Raw genomic sequence first — 12,950 nt, forward strand, 5'->3', positions numbered from 1 at the left:
TTACCAGCAACGACTAGACAACGTAGCAAACTTGAGTGAAACGAACTTTGGGAAGACATTTTTTCATAATTCTCTCCTCCCTTCTCTCCTTAATGGTGCAATATGGTTTCCAAATTGTGGTCGCAACGAAGCTCTTCACGTCTGTCGCTTGATCCTTCACGGTTTACTACAACCCACCCACAGACTCGCGATGCCACAAAATGAAGTCTCGGAGCTGAGATCCCAGCACCGATGATCCGAGAGATAATCCGCTAGCGAAATTTGCTTGCCTCTCGACTAGAGTCAAGCAGTGTCGAACGGAACACCGCAAAAAAAGCGAAACATACTGCTTACTACAACTCAAAAATAGCCCAAAAAGGTGCTCTTTTTTATTATTCTCTTTTTTTCAAGCTACCAAAACCTTACAAAACCCGAGAAGCTGCTGCTACACTCCAAAAGTCTTGTCATCGTGGCCGTCGTTCCTCCCATTTCGCTACCCTGCGGTGAATGGGCACGTAATAAAAACAGCAGTTTGCTAAAAAAAACACTGCGTCTGCAGAGAGCTGCGATGCTACATTACGATGCTTACTGGTGCTACACACACTCGTACCACATTATTCAATCACTCTCGCACTTGCCCCATGGCACTGTCGTACTGGGCAGCTTCAACCCCGTTGTCGAAAAAAGGCAAGAGGGGGGTGAGGCAATGATCATCGTTTGGATCAGAATGCTGACGTTTGGAGTAATGTTGCAGTGTTTCGCGAAAATCCCCGTGCGCAGGGCTAACAATTGCACAGTGAACAAGTGAGCTGGTGAACGTAAATTTGGTAATGGTATAAAATAAAGAAGGTTAAGGATTTTTGCAATATCATGAACTTTCGTGTAAAAAATGAAGATATAAAGAAAGACAAAGATGTATTCCACCAACTATGGACCTAATTTAATGGCAATTATTTTGAAATTAAGCTGCATTTTGAGCTGACTAAAAGCCTAAATATAGCTATTTATAGATGAGCTAAATATTTCTGCGAAAAGGTCAAGGTCTAGTAGAGAAATTACTTCAATCTACTCATATCTCAATAGCTATATATGATAAGGAAGTACATGCCTAGATTAAACTATTCAAATACAAACTTACTTAAAAAAATTGCGACCATCATCTAAGGTTGTTATCAAAAAGAAGAAAAAGGAAGTTTATAAAGCCATAGTTTAACTCATATCATTACAATTGCCATGAAATAGATTAGACATTAATTAAAAAAATTAAATTGAAAGATAAATATCAACATTAGCATGACCTAAATAGAGCCTAACGTCCTTCATACTACTACATAATTGTCTTTCATTTAATTTATTGTGGAAATACTGCATTAGGTATTCCTGGAAATCAGAATTATCTTAAATTCTTCAAAATATTAACCGAATTAAAGAAACATTATTGACACGATGAGATAGCAAAGCTCTCCTGGATAAAGACAATTTCCTGAACCAAAGGGTTCATCAACTTATCGTTTATTAACGTCAAGAGTGTCATTTGCTCGTAGAATTTGTATGACTTATCAATGGACCCATTGAACTTACACCACTCCACTAAATTCGGGAACAATTTGCGGTATTTGGGATGAAATATCCTTTCAGATTTCAACCCTTGAGGGACTTCTTGGGAAGTCTGACTGTTCAAACCCCATCCTAATACGATCAATGCCGAACTATTTTTCTATAAAACAATAGTTAAGTGAAATATACTATAAATATTGTTGCTTATTTCAGCGCAAATTTTTGACCGTGTCCCTTTTTTCCCATCGGAACTGCCCAGTGTTCTCTTCGGCCAATATAAAGAAACGTCATCTATTTACAAGTTTTGTTGCAATTGCTGCGGTGGCTGAGGTGCTTTCGCAACAACCTTGCCGATTCTTCCCAGCTCGTTCGCACTATCCCTTCCACACATTTTGCATCCACTAACATGCAAGCGCGCTGTGGAGTCATCACTTTCTCACTACCCAACGTGAACCGTTCCTTATGCTACGCCGCATACAGCTCCGTTGGCACCCCGGCGGCTATCTAGCGCTATTGCAAGGGATGGCTCCATAAAAAGCTCCAAAGTATGGCTCGGTAGCTAGGGAAAGGCTACATAGTGAACACACACAAAAAAACACATACACAAGCGTAATACAAAATAGCTACAGAAGAGTTGTAGCCTCAAACAACAAGACCACATGGCGAAGATCGTTAGGTACGGAGGACCTCGGAACCGAACCCAATAAAAAAACAGACTGCGAACCCTGGGCTATTCCCTGGGTTCCCAGGTGGGATAGGGCCGGGGCGGTAATAACGGGTACAACGGAGACCGATGGAGACATACCGCAACAGTGCGGTGTGCCGAAAGGAATTGAGAGAAAATTAAAAGAAAACTTGGCCGGGCTTTGGAGCCCAAAAAACTGATACAACGCTGCAACGTCGTCTACGATGGAGGTGGGAGTGCGATGGGAGCAGCATAGCTGTAGGAATTCATTTGTTGGCGGTTTATGATGCTATAAAGCGTGTGTTTTGGTCGACGGATGCGTCGCAACCGATAGCCTAAAGCCTTTTTTTTGTTCGTACAGCGAGTAAGCGAAAAAAGCGGCAATCGCTTGTGAAGCTGCTGCTATGTTTTTTTTTTGCTGCCGTTGCTGCTGCTGCTGCTGCTGCTACTGGTCATGTAGACCGGACCGGATAGAGCGGATGCCAGTGGAGCTAGATTTATGAGGAGTAAACAGAACGTAAAACAATATAAAAAGGATAACGTATTTGATGAGGTGGGGGGAGCTACCAGGATGGCCGCAGGGAGCAGGAGATGGAATAAAAATGCTTTTCTACCCTTTTGTTATCGGTAAATTTAATTTCTTTTTTTTTGTATCTGTATGTATGTGTACAACACACTCCACAAGAAGGTTGCAAAACGGGGGGATTTCAGGGTTTTGTTTTACTCTCCTGTTTCCCCAAACCCCATCAAACTGCTCCTTAAAGGTTCGCTCGTCGTCTAGGGCTGTGCAGTGCTGTGGAGTGCTCCGTGCCGCATCGGAATGTGGACAAAGTATTGCAAAAATGTTTAATATTCCACGAACGGGTTTGAGTGGCGAGTATTGATTTTTTATCACAGTATCATATCATGTCGCCAGCGTCGTTGTCTTGTGAAGGCTGCAGTTCTTGTAGTTCGCTTTCCGCTTTATTAGAGCTTTCGTGCTTTCGCTGCAGCCACCGCCACAACAGGGCGCGCTCTTCTATTTGATTAAGATCATTGTTCGTTACGGTAGTGACCGAACCCCAACCATCGGTGGTGAGCTGGTCGTAGTGGCACAAACGGCATAATAAATTGAATAAACTCCAGCGAATTAATCTAAATTTCATCGGGGTTTGTAAAAGTTTTGTTTCGCTGGTGGAAGAAACCTGGTCGTTGGGACGAACAAAGGGCAGGTTCCCACCAACTACGATGCTTTGTTCTGGGCTAAAACAAAGCACATAAAGCAGTGGAAAGCAATAAACCAATCGCGCTGACCGGTTGATTGAATTGATTTTTGAAAAGTAAATTGTAACTTTTTATGAGGAGTTGTGGTGATATTAGAAGATTAACTGTTAGCCTCAAGCAATTGAGTGTTGTTGTATATGATTCAACATCGATTGTTCTTGCTTAGATTTTGATTTTTTAAACGTTTCTTAACATTTTTCTCTTCACTTTCATGCAAAATCTTTGAGAAATATGAAAAACTATGCCGTACAAGTGCCATTTTCCAAGAATCCAAGTCCAATTTTGACACTAATTTTGCAAAATTACAACATGTCCTATGCTTGTTGTTTAATATCGTTCAATTTATTGATATATCGTTGATGTTGACAATGGAGAGAAGTTCACTGGTCATCTACATTTGATATCTACTCAAGTAACATGAGGATCCACCTACAGTCACCGGGTCACAATTTAGGTATACAGTTGCAACAAAGCACTTTCTGCAGTTATGTGTACTATTTAATGGTTCAAGGTCCTGAAGCCAGAATTTCTTTCAACAAAAGACATAAATTAGATATGAACACTCACAGATCCTAGATTCTAAGGATGAATTTCTGGAAAAGGAGATACGTAACACCATTACAAGCCATTAATTAAGATGAATCTTGTCCTTTAGCAGGTTGAAATTATAATGCTCTTTGAAGTCTACAACATAAATGCACGTATGGATAACATGTTCATGCGGGGTTCTATCCTGAAATCCAGAATAGGATTCTCTCAGAATGGCAAAATTCAGAGTTAGAAAACAGCATGACTCTGGAAAGTTTTATATTTATTCAGTTTCTTGAAACACTGCTAGCTGTATCCGCTCTACACACTTTAAGCTATATTCTTTGATGATACATATGGGAAACAGTGAGCAAGATAAATCACATCAAAATCAATTTCAATTCAAATTCCTCCGCCAACGCACATGCGACCAACCACAAGATACTTGTGCTCGATGCTCGCGCACACCAAGGGCCCGCCAACTCCGCAGCATACGCCTACTTTGATATCGATACGCACGGAGGCCTTGGGCGTTGAGTGATGCGAAGCGCGAGCATTGAACTGGCACATGTGGATCGATTCGAACCGGAGAGTTCACTACCTGGCGATCATCCGGAACGTTTCCACTCACTCGCGGTCTGTGTGCGCTAGAGCCTAGGCAACAACAAAAACAAGTAGAAACACAACAACGTGCAAAAATAGACTGGTCGCGTACCAGCCGAGCGATTCTATTAGTTTCTAGAAATAGTTTGCCACTCGATTGATGGATGAATTCAACCTCCAAACGCGAGAGAGTGTTTGTATCTAATCGAACTTCCTTCTTGCAAATCGCCATCGCTCATGTGAGCCGGCATGAGTCAGCAGACGCAGCAGACGCTTAGCATTTATTTTCATTCCACATTCAATGAAATCCTCCTTCACTCTCTCGCTCTATTCTAAAGCTAGCTGTTTACACTAAATTATGCATCAACGCCTTCTGCTGATTGCGACAAACAGCATCACCACAAACAATTCAAAACTTATTCTTACAAAAAAAAATGCACCACGAAAGGAATAGATTTTTTGTGTTAAATGTGACGACAACAATTAATCGTACTATTTTGATGGTGGTGTGGAGAAAACTTCGCCTGCTGCAAAAAACTACAGCATCCGGCTGGATATTAATTATCGTTTAAATTTACTTTCTTGCCGTTTGTCCGTGCCACTGATAAGCTTTTTTCCACTTTTCCATCCACGCTTCTTCCTCCCTAGGTAGGTGGTAGATTGTGGACATTGTTTTCGTACCATCCAGAGAGGTCGTCCCTTCGCTACGCTTCGATAATGAGAAAAGTTTATGACAGTTTTGTTATTGCCCTTCGTTCCTTTAGCTATACCGTCGCCTTCTTGAAAGTAAAAAGAACTTAAAAGAGAACTTGCTCAGAAAAAGTAGACTGAGGAAAACCCTAGAACAACCTTGCCGAAATTGAAAACAAACGATAACGATGGTCAAGTAAAAACCATCAGTCCCCCCAAATCGAGCCACTGAGGCTGAATCGTTTGAAACGCGAAGCACGTTAAAGAACTGGCCAGCTGGCCGAAGAAAAGGAACAGTGAACGGTAAGGTGAGAGCAGGGAGAGCTCACACATACGTTGAGGGGATAGAAGAAAAAGAAGGCGAAGAAGGAAAAAACACATCGTGGAATAATTAAATGACTTGGCAGGTTTTTGAGGCGGAATTAAAATTGATCGTTTGTTGGAACCGTTCGAAAGCGCGCGCGCAGCACCGCGTTGCTTTGGAGGATGTTATTTTCATCCTCTTACACATTAAAATAGATAGCAAATAGGTTGGTTGGGGAGGTGGGCGAGGGCAGTGTTGATGTAAGGGGGAGATTGCAAAGAGGATGTGAGACCGTGTCGATTCGTGTGATTTTTCCCATGGGAGTTGTTATTTTTGTGGCCTGAGGGGCTTGGATCATTGGTGAAAATTCTGGGAATGTTAACTTACAACAGGCGATGTACATGCGATGAGGCGATGAGCAAGTAGGCAACAGTAAACTCAAGAATCGGTTTTTTTAAATTTATCTGAATTTTGTTCTCTTGCATTTGCTTTTGTTTTCTGCTCTTTTGAAATAGTTGTTATTTTAACTACACTCCAGGCAGTTTAAGGCAAAACATTTCAGCGAGTAGATACAGTTGATGCTTCATTTCGATGTACCAGTGAAATATCTAGTCTAGAACATGTCTTTTTATTTGAAATTTGTAATTTGCTCTTACTAATCCTTATCTTAGTATCTTCCCTTAGTTTCAAGAGTTTTACGAGCAACGTTTTAAGTTTTGTTAACATCCGTTTGCTTCTAGCCAATTTTATAATCAAACGTATCTTGTTAATATTTGTGGTTCATTTCAATCAATTCAATACTCACTTTTAGTAAAGTAAAACCAATATCTTATCGTTGTTTATTGTCTTTAGTTGTTCTATGGTGTATTTAGAACCATTTAACCGTATTGTTTTTTCGGGTTTAAAAGTCAACGTTCGTTACTTCCTATTTTATATTCTATTTTATGTAAATGATACTCTTATTGTACATTTTACGATATATTTTTGATTGTTTGCGATAGAGAAGGTCAAACCCATTTCTAAGTTCTTAGTCTAAACTTAATTCCATTTCCTGATTATAAAAATCTATCAAACACAATAAATCATCACACAAAATCATGAATACATAATTCACGCTAAGCGCGGTCGAAAAACCGTCCACAGCAAACTTGAACGCTCAACCAACGAAGTAATAAAACTTTCCTTCCATCGTCCATCCGTCCACCCAAAAGGGTAAACAACACGGCCAACAATCGACGCGCGAAATCCATCAATCAGATCATGAGGCGCGATCATGATCAGCAGCGTGCGTGTGCGCTCGAGAGCGCGCTCGCCTGGCCGCGGCCTTCGAATATTAAAACAGGCAATCTTAAAAGGCTGTACGAGTGAACGTGCCAGTGTCAATAGGTGGGAAAGAGATGGAGCAGTACGCAAAAGGCCACCAGCTTGGAGTCTGGCGACATCCAGTCGCGCTCCGGGGCGACGACGCCGCAGTGACAATTTTTCCTCTGTCCGCTTTATGGGGGTACGACCTCGCGAATGGATTGAGACAATCGAAATTCAATCCAGCTTCAGGTTTAATTTGTTTCTTTATTTTAGAAAAAGCGGACCATTCACATTAGGATGTATATAAAATAAGAATTATTCAACAAGTGGTTAGTGCTTGTCTTCTTGTTTTAAGCTCCTCTATCCTCTAAAGCCTGCAAAATACTCACTTTTCGTTCTCTTAATCGTGTCGATCTTCATATCAAGTATCAAATTACGCACCATAAACTTCCACTGTGCGCTGAAGCATTTTTGTACGCAGCAAACTGTGATGGTATTGGTGGGTCTGTACTGACGGTGTACAACACCACAAAAAATGCGTGCACACGATTGGTGCTCAGGGATGCGAACGGATGCGCTGTTGCCGTTGTTTCGATGTGCAAGTCGCTTTGTTATTGGAAGTGTGGGTCTTTTCGTGGAAATCGTCTCCAATTTGTTTTGTTCCATTTAACAACAGATAAGCAATTGATAAGATTGGAGAAAAAGTGTTATCTTGCAATGTAACCAGGTTTATAAGGAGGGTTTTTTGAACGATTTATTCATAAAATTGTATATCTTAGTAGCATTTGGTATGAACTTTGCGGAACTTACAAAAATGATGTGAAGAGCAAAAAACTTAACAACAAAATTTAAAAGTAGATTAAGAGGTATTGCCTATCATTAATGAAATGTTGAAGAAAATAAATATGCCTTATGGTAGTGTAAGCTTATTTGAGTTGTTATTTTTTCAAGTGAAATCATCATGCCCTTTGTTGTCCGTATGAACTCATCGGTACTCACGCTGAAGTGATTTTTTTTTGTGCATGCGCATATATGCTTAGGAAGAAGAAAATGTATGGTTTTACACAGTAAGATATTAAAAATAATATCGTCAGCATATTATAGTTACAGGAATTTGTGTTTCATTTTTATATACTCTGATCACTATACCAAGGAAACGTATAATATCTCATGCGTTATTTTAGTAATTTCTATGGCCACTATTGTATGATGCCAGAAGGTTTAATACAACCCAGGTGACCTAATAAAATAAATATGACTACGAAATACGCTACCCAACATTTGACGATTGCTCATAACAACTAAAAATATCTTTATTCGACAAAAGTAGACAAAACGTCTCCAGTGAACCATAATACTGGTTAAAAAATAATCTTATTTTAAGCAAAAGTTTATCTCAATTCGATTTAAATTTACCTTAATCTTAAGCACAAGAGAGATGTAATTAACAAGTAGTAGCAAAATAATGCTGTTCAATAGATTTTGTTCTTCAGATGTCGTATCTAATAGATAAATGAACTATTATAATAAATGTAAAATGGTGTCAACCCTATAGAATATTTGTCCGAGCCAAGCTCCAAAGAACATTGTATTTCCAAAGGGCCTATCGTTGTATTTACCACAACGGCAACGTTGTAATAATTACCTATTTGATGTTCGATTTTTCTCGATTTTTAAACAAATTCGTCAAGATTTCTCAGATTCAATATGAGGTTTAGTTTCTGTTGTACTTTTGTCACAAGATTTCATCATCAGATTATTGAAAACGAGTTGAAAAAAGGTTCAAAAAACGCAATTTTGCGTCTATTTCTACTGAAAAGACGCACCCAGCTTAGTTCAATTAAAGGTTTCTGCCGCTTGAGGGCGATCAACGCACACTGCCACAAGATTGCACCCCGGTGTGAGTGTGTGAGGAACTGAGCGTGAATCAGCTTTCGCTGTGTTGGTTCGTCGAAAGAGGCCCGTTTTAAGGCCAAAGTTGAAAGGTTCAGTTTATGCGGTGCCTTAAGTATTCGTATTTTAGAATTTGATTTTATCAATTTTTTTAAGACATGCAGTAAACATCAGATAAGATTATGTTATGCTTTTACACTACTCTGATTTAGCCGCGCATAATGCGTTTAATTGACTTGTTAAGCGTTTGTCAGCCTGTACTACAGCTCAGTTGGTATGAACTCATCGGTACTCATCTATGTAGGGAAGTGAATAATAAATCATACAAATATGAAAATAGTATGATTCCTCCAAGCCATTGGAGTTTTTCCCATTGATTAGTTTTTGGTTTGTATTATTGTTAAATATCACTAACTCAAATCATGTGTAATATTTTTGAAGCCAATCAAACTACGGGTACGATTTATCTGTATGAACTCATCGGAACTCAACCTTCCAACTGGTTGAAGGTCTTGTAATGATTAATATCATAACTTTTAATTGACTGCTTAAAATTAAATTCAGAAAAATGCCAGCATATTTCGTGTGATAATTAATTAAATTATTTTCTTTGTAAAATAGTTTGTATGAACATAGATAATTCGGATAATCTCAAATGCATTATGATGTATCGTACGTAACGACGATAGTTTCAAAGTTAAAAAGCTTATTGTAAATTGATGCAAAAAGTGGCCGCACAATTTGGCCAATCCGATTTGACGCTGTTGTAATCAAAATTTTAGATATGCCATTTGACTTCCGTCAAATTTCGGCTTGATATCAGGCTGGATAACGTATCGATTTCCTTATAATCCGTCTAACATACTCCCATCTCCTAATGTAAGCATTTAATTTGTTGACATATTAGTTAGCTCAAATAAGGACGACGGCAAGTAGAAAGTTGATGACAGTTTTGTTCCCATGGAAAAATAACCATATGGATTTTTGAAAAATTTCTAGAAATAAAAGAACATTTGGTTCTCATAGACATGGTGTAATAATCATATTCATATGGATATGGATTTGTTTTTCTTTGAAGTTATCAACGAATGGATTGTTTGATTATACACATATTTTAAAAATCAAATATATATCTTCTAATTTTCAAATATGTATGTCATACATAGTAAGAATCACATATTTTTTTAATAAAGAAATCTTGCACAGGCAGTTCTCATCGTAATTTTGGAATAATGAAGGAAACAGACCTACGCCACACAAACAACCATTTTGAATGTAAAATAGTTTGAGCTAATAGTAGCAATACATTTAATTTTGAAGATGAAAATATTATTGTTATACAGCATTTATATAGCAGTTATATTGGAGAAGTGTTTAAATTTATGTGTAGTTACAGAGCAAATATTAACATGTAAGCAAACATTAACAAAATCGCAATATACAATGCAACAAAGCAATTTATATGGTAATATTCAAACGATCTTCTTTATTTGAATACTTTAACAAAAATTAAACTTTAATACTAAAAATTTAATAGCCGTCATATCCTTATATATCGATACACACCTTTTTCCTGCTTCCTGTCATCCGTTACAAAAATAGGAGTTACAAATTGTCGAACGCAGAGCGAACGTATGAACTTTGCGGAACTCGGCTACATAAGAGTTTTCTAATTTCGGAGAAAACAAACATATGTTAAAGTGTAAAGTGTTACTACAATCCTAAGACAAACATCAGCAACACACATAGCAGAAATACATGTTACTTAAAGATCTATATTTTTCATAATCCTTTATTTTTGTTTGCATTGTCGGCTGCTAGCGACGTATGAACTTTTCGGTACTCACGTTCGCTCAAATGTATGCCGTACAACGCGTATAAAATGTAGTTGATTTATAATATAAACATGACTAAGATTGAAATGTACCTAGAGTTTTTGTAAGATATCCCTTTTTAGTTTACAAAGTATTAATTAGAATCAGATTTTCAACACACCTATGCCCACCAAGCGAACAATAGAAAGCAAATAAATGATTTAAAACTACTACAATTATTGTTGAAGTTATATGAATTCATACAAAAAGAATTTGCTCTTTCATCATATGGCTCAAAAATAAACTTGATAAGTTTATGTACTAATGCTCAGGCGTTTAGGTCCAGTAGGTGATATTTGTATGTTACTGGGATATAGTCAAGAAGATACCACAAATCGTATTATTTAATAATATTTTCACATTTTGCACAAGTATGCCAAATATTATTTACATTTAAAAACGAATTTGCAAATCGAAAAACTTTGTAATTGAAAATACGGAATTTGATACTAAAAAATTGCCGTCGGTTGTTTATTTAAAAATTTAAATATAACATTTTCTTCAACAAGACATGAAAAGAACGAATCTACGAAACATTTTAAGAACAACAAACTGACTCATTTTACACACAAGTGATAAGTTTAACAAACATAACCCCGCGTTGAAAAGTTATGCTATTTTTTAATTTAAGTTAAGAAGTTAATACTGCGGAAGTTTTTGATATTTTTGGCTTTTCTCGTTTTACTGTAGTCATCTTTCACAGTCTTCTAATACGCCTGTATTATCATAAAAATTATAATGATATTACTCAATAAAGTACCCAGCGGCGTGCTCAAATACCATACCAAATAATGAGTTTTGTTCAATATGAACAAAATTTTCAATGTTTTATAACTATTAACTAAAATGGTAATAATAGCAATGTAATAATAATTGTAATAATAATATAATTCTTAATAGATGCTACAAAATGTTTTATTTCGAGACTCTTTGTAAAAATGACATCCAATTTTTTTTTATCATTGTCTCTTTTTCTTTTTTATTTTTGTTACGCTCTTAACCTTCGGTTTTTTATCTTCCTTTTTCGATCTCATGCTCGTTTATCATTTCCTTCTCCTCTTGCTCATCAGCATGCTCGCCATCATGTTCTCCTTCTGATTCTTATTCCTTTTTTGTGCTCCTCTTCGTAATCATTAGCATCATTATATATTTTTGTATAGTTGTGCAGCTTAGTTTTCTTGGATTTCTTACTTTTTCTTTACATTACGTTTCACTATTTCATAGATATTTCTATTTGATGTGTTGGAAGAAATTGCGTTATTATATGTGTGCTTTACGAAATAAAGTCAATTTGTCCAGTTCATTGCTATTTTTCATTTTTAAACCCATTGGATAATCCAGATTAAATAGATTCCAGCACATTTTTTGACGCTGAGTTCAATCGATTCATAATAATATGTCTGGCTTCTTGTGTATTGTCTATCTTTTTCAAACAGTTCTTGCTACAAATTTGCGTCCGATGATGATGAGATAAATCTGAAATCTGAAGATTCTTTCTTACGTTTACCGCAAAGTCCTTTTCTGAACAAGAAACCAAACCTGTTAATTGCTTAACACGTTTTGCCCTACGGCAGTCTCCAGGGACCGGCGGAACGGAAACCCTAACTGCAGCAAGTTATGCTAAGCCCTATGTGTTGCTTGCCTTGAAATGTTGAAATATTTGAAATGTTATGACTCCCCGAACGTATGAATATTATTCAATTCATTATTCATTATTTAAACTATGAAATATGTTTGTTGATTGATTCGGGATTTGAACCGACAACCCCACCCAGAACCGTTCGGAATCGTCCAAAATTGTCGAAGCCCGTCGGAATCGACTGAAATCTTCTGGAATTGTCCGGAATCATTGAAGAAACAGAATTGTTATTTTGCAAGCTCGCTTTGCTGTTTTACGGCTTGTACTTTACGTGTATATATGGTAACCAGGTCTAGAATTGCTTCGGATCAATGACAATAGAAATGTTTCTGATAATTTCAGTCAGGTCTGACGGTTCCACGCGGATTCAGACTACTTCCCTTTTAGCTTCCTTCAGAAATTGATTTCAAACAAATTTCACAACCAACTTTCCGTCCCACCCGATATTACAGAAAAATAGCAATTCGATGAAAGGTTAAGTATTATCAGCCCTGCATTATGATGCATCGATCCCAACCTAGTGTAGCGATTGTTTAAGATCTGTGCATTTGAGGCATAAATAATATCAAATAACTGAAGAGGGAAATTAAATGTATTTAAGTATGAGTAAGGGAAATTAAAAATATCGCA

Source organism: Anopheles coluzzii, chromosome 2 (genome assembly GCF_943734685.1).
Source record: "Anopheles coluzzii chromosome 2, AcolN3, whole genome shotgun sequence".
Classification (NCBI taxonomy): Eukaryota; Metazoa; Arthropoda; class Insecta; order Diptera; family Culicidae; genus Anopheles; species Anopheles coluzzii.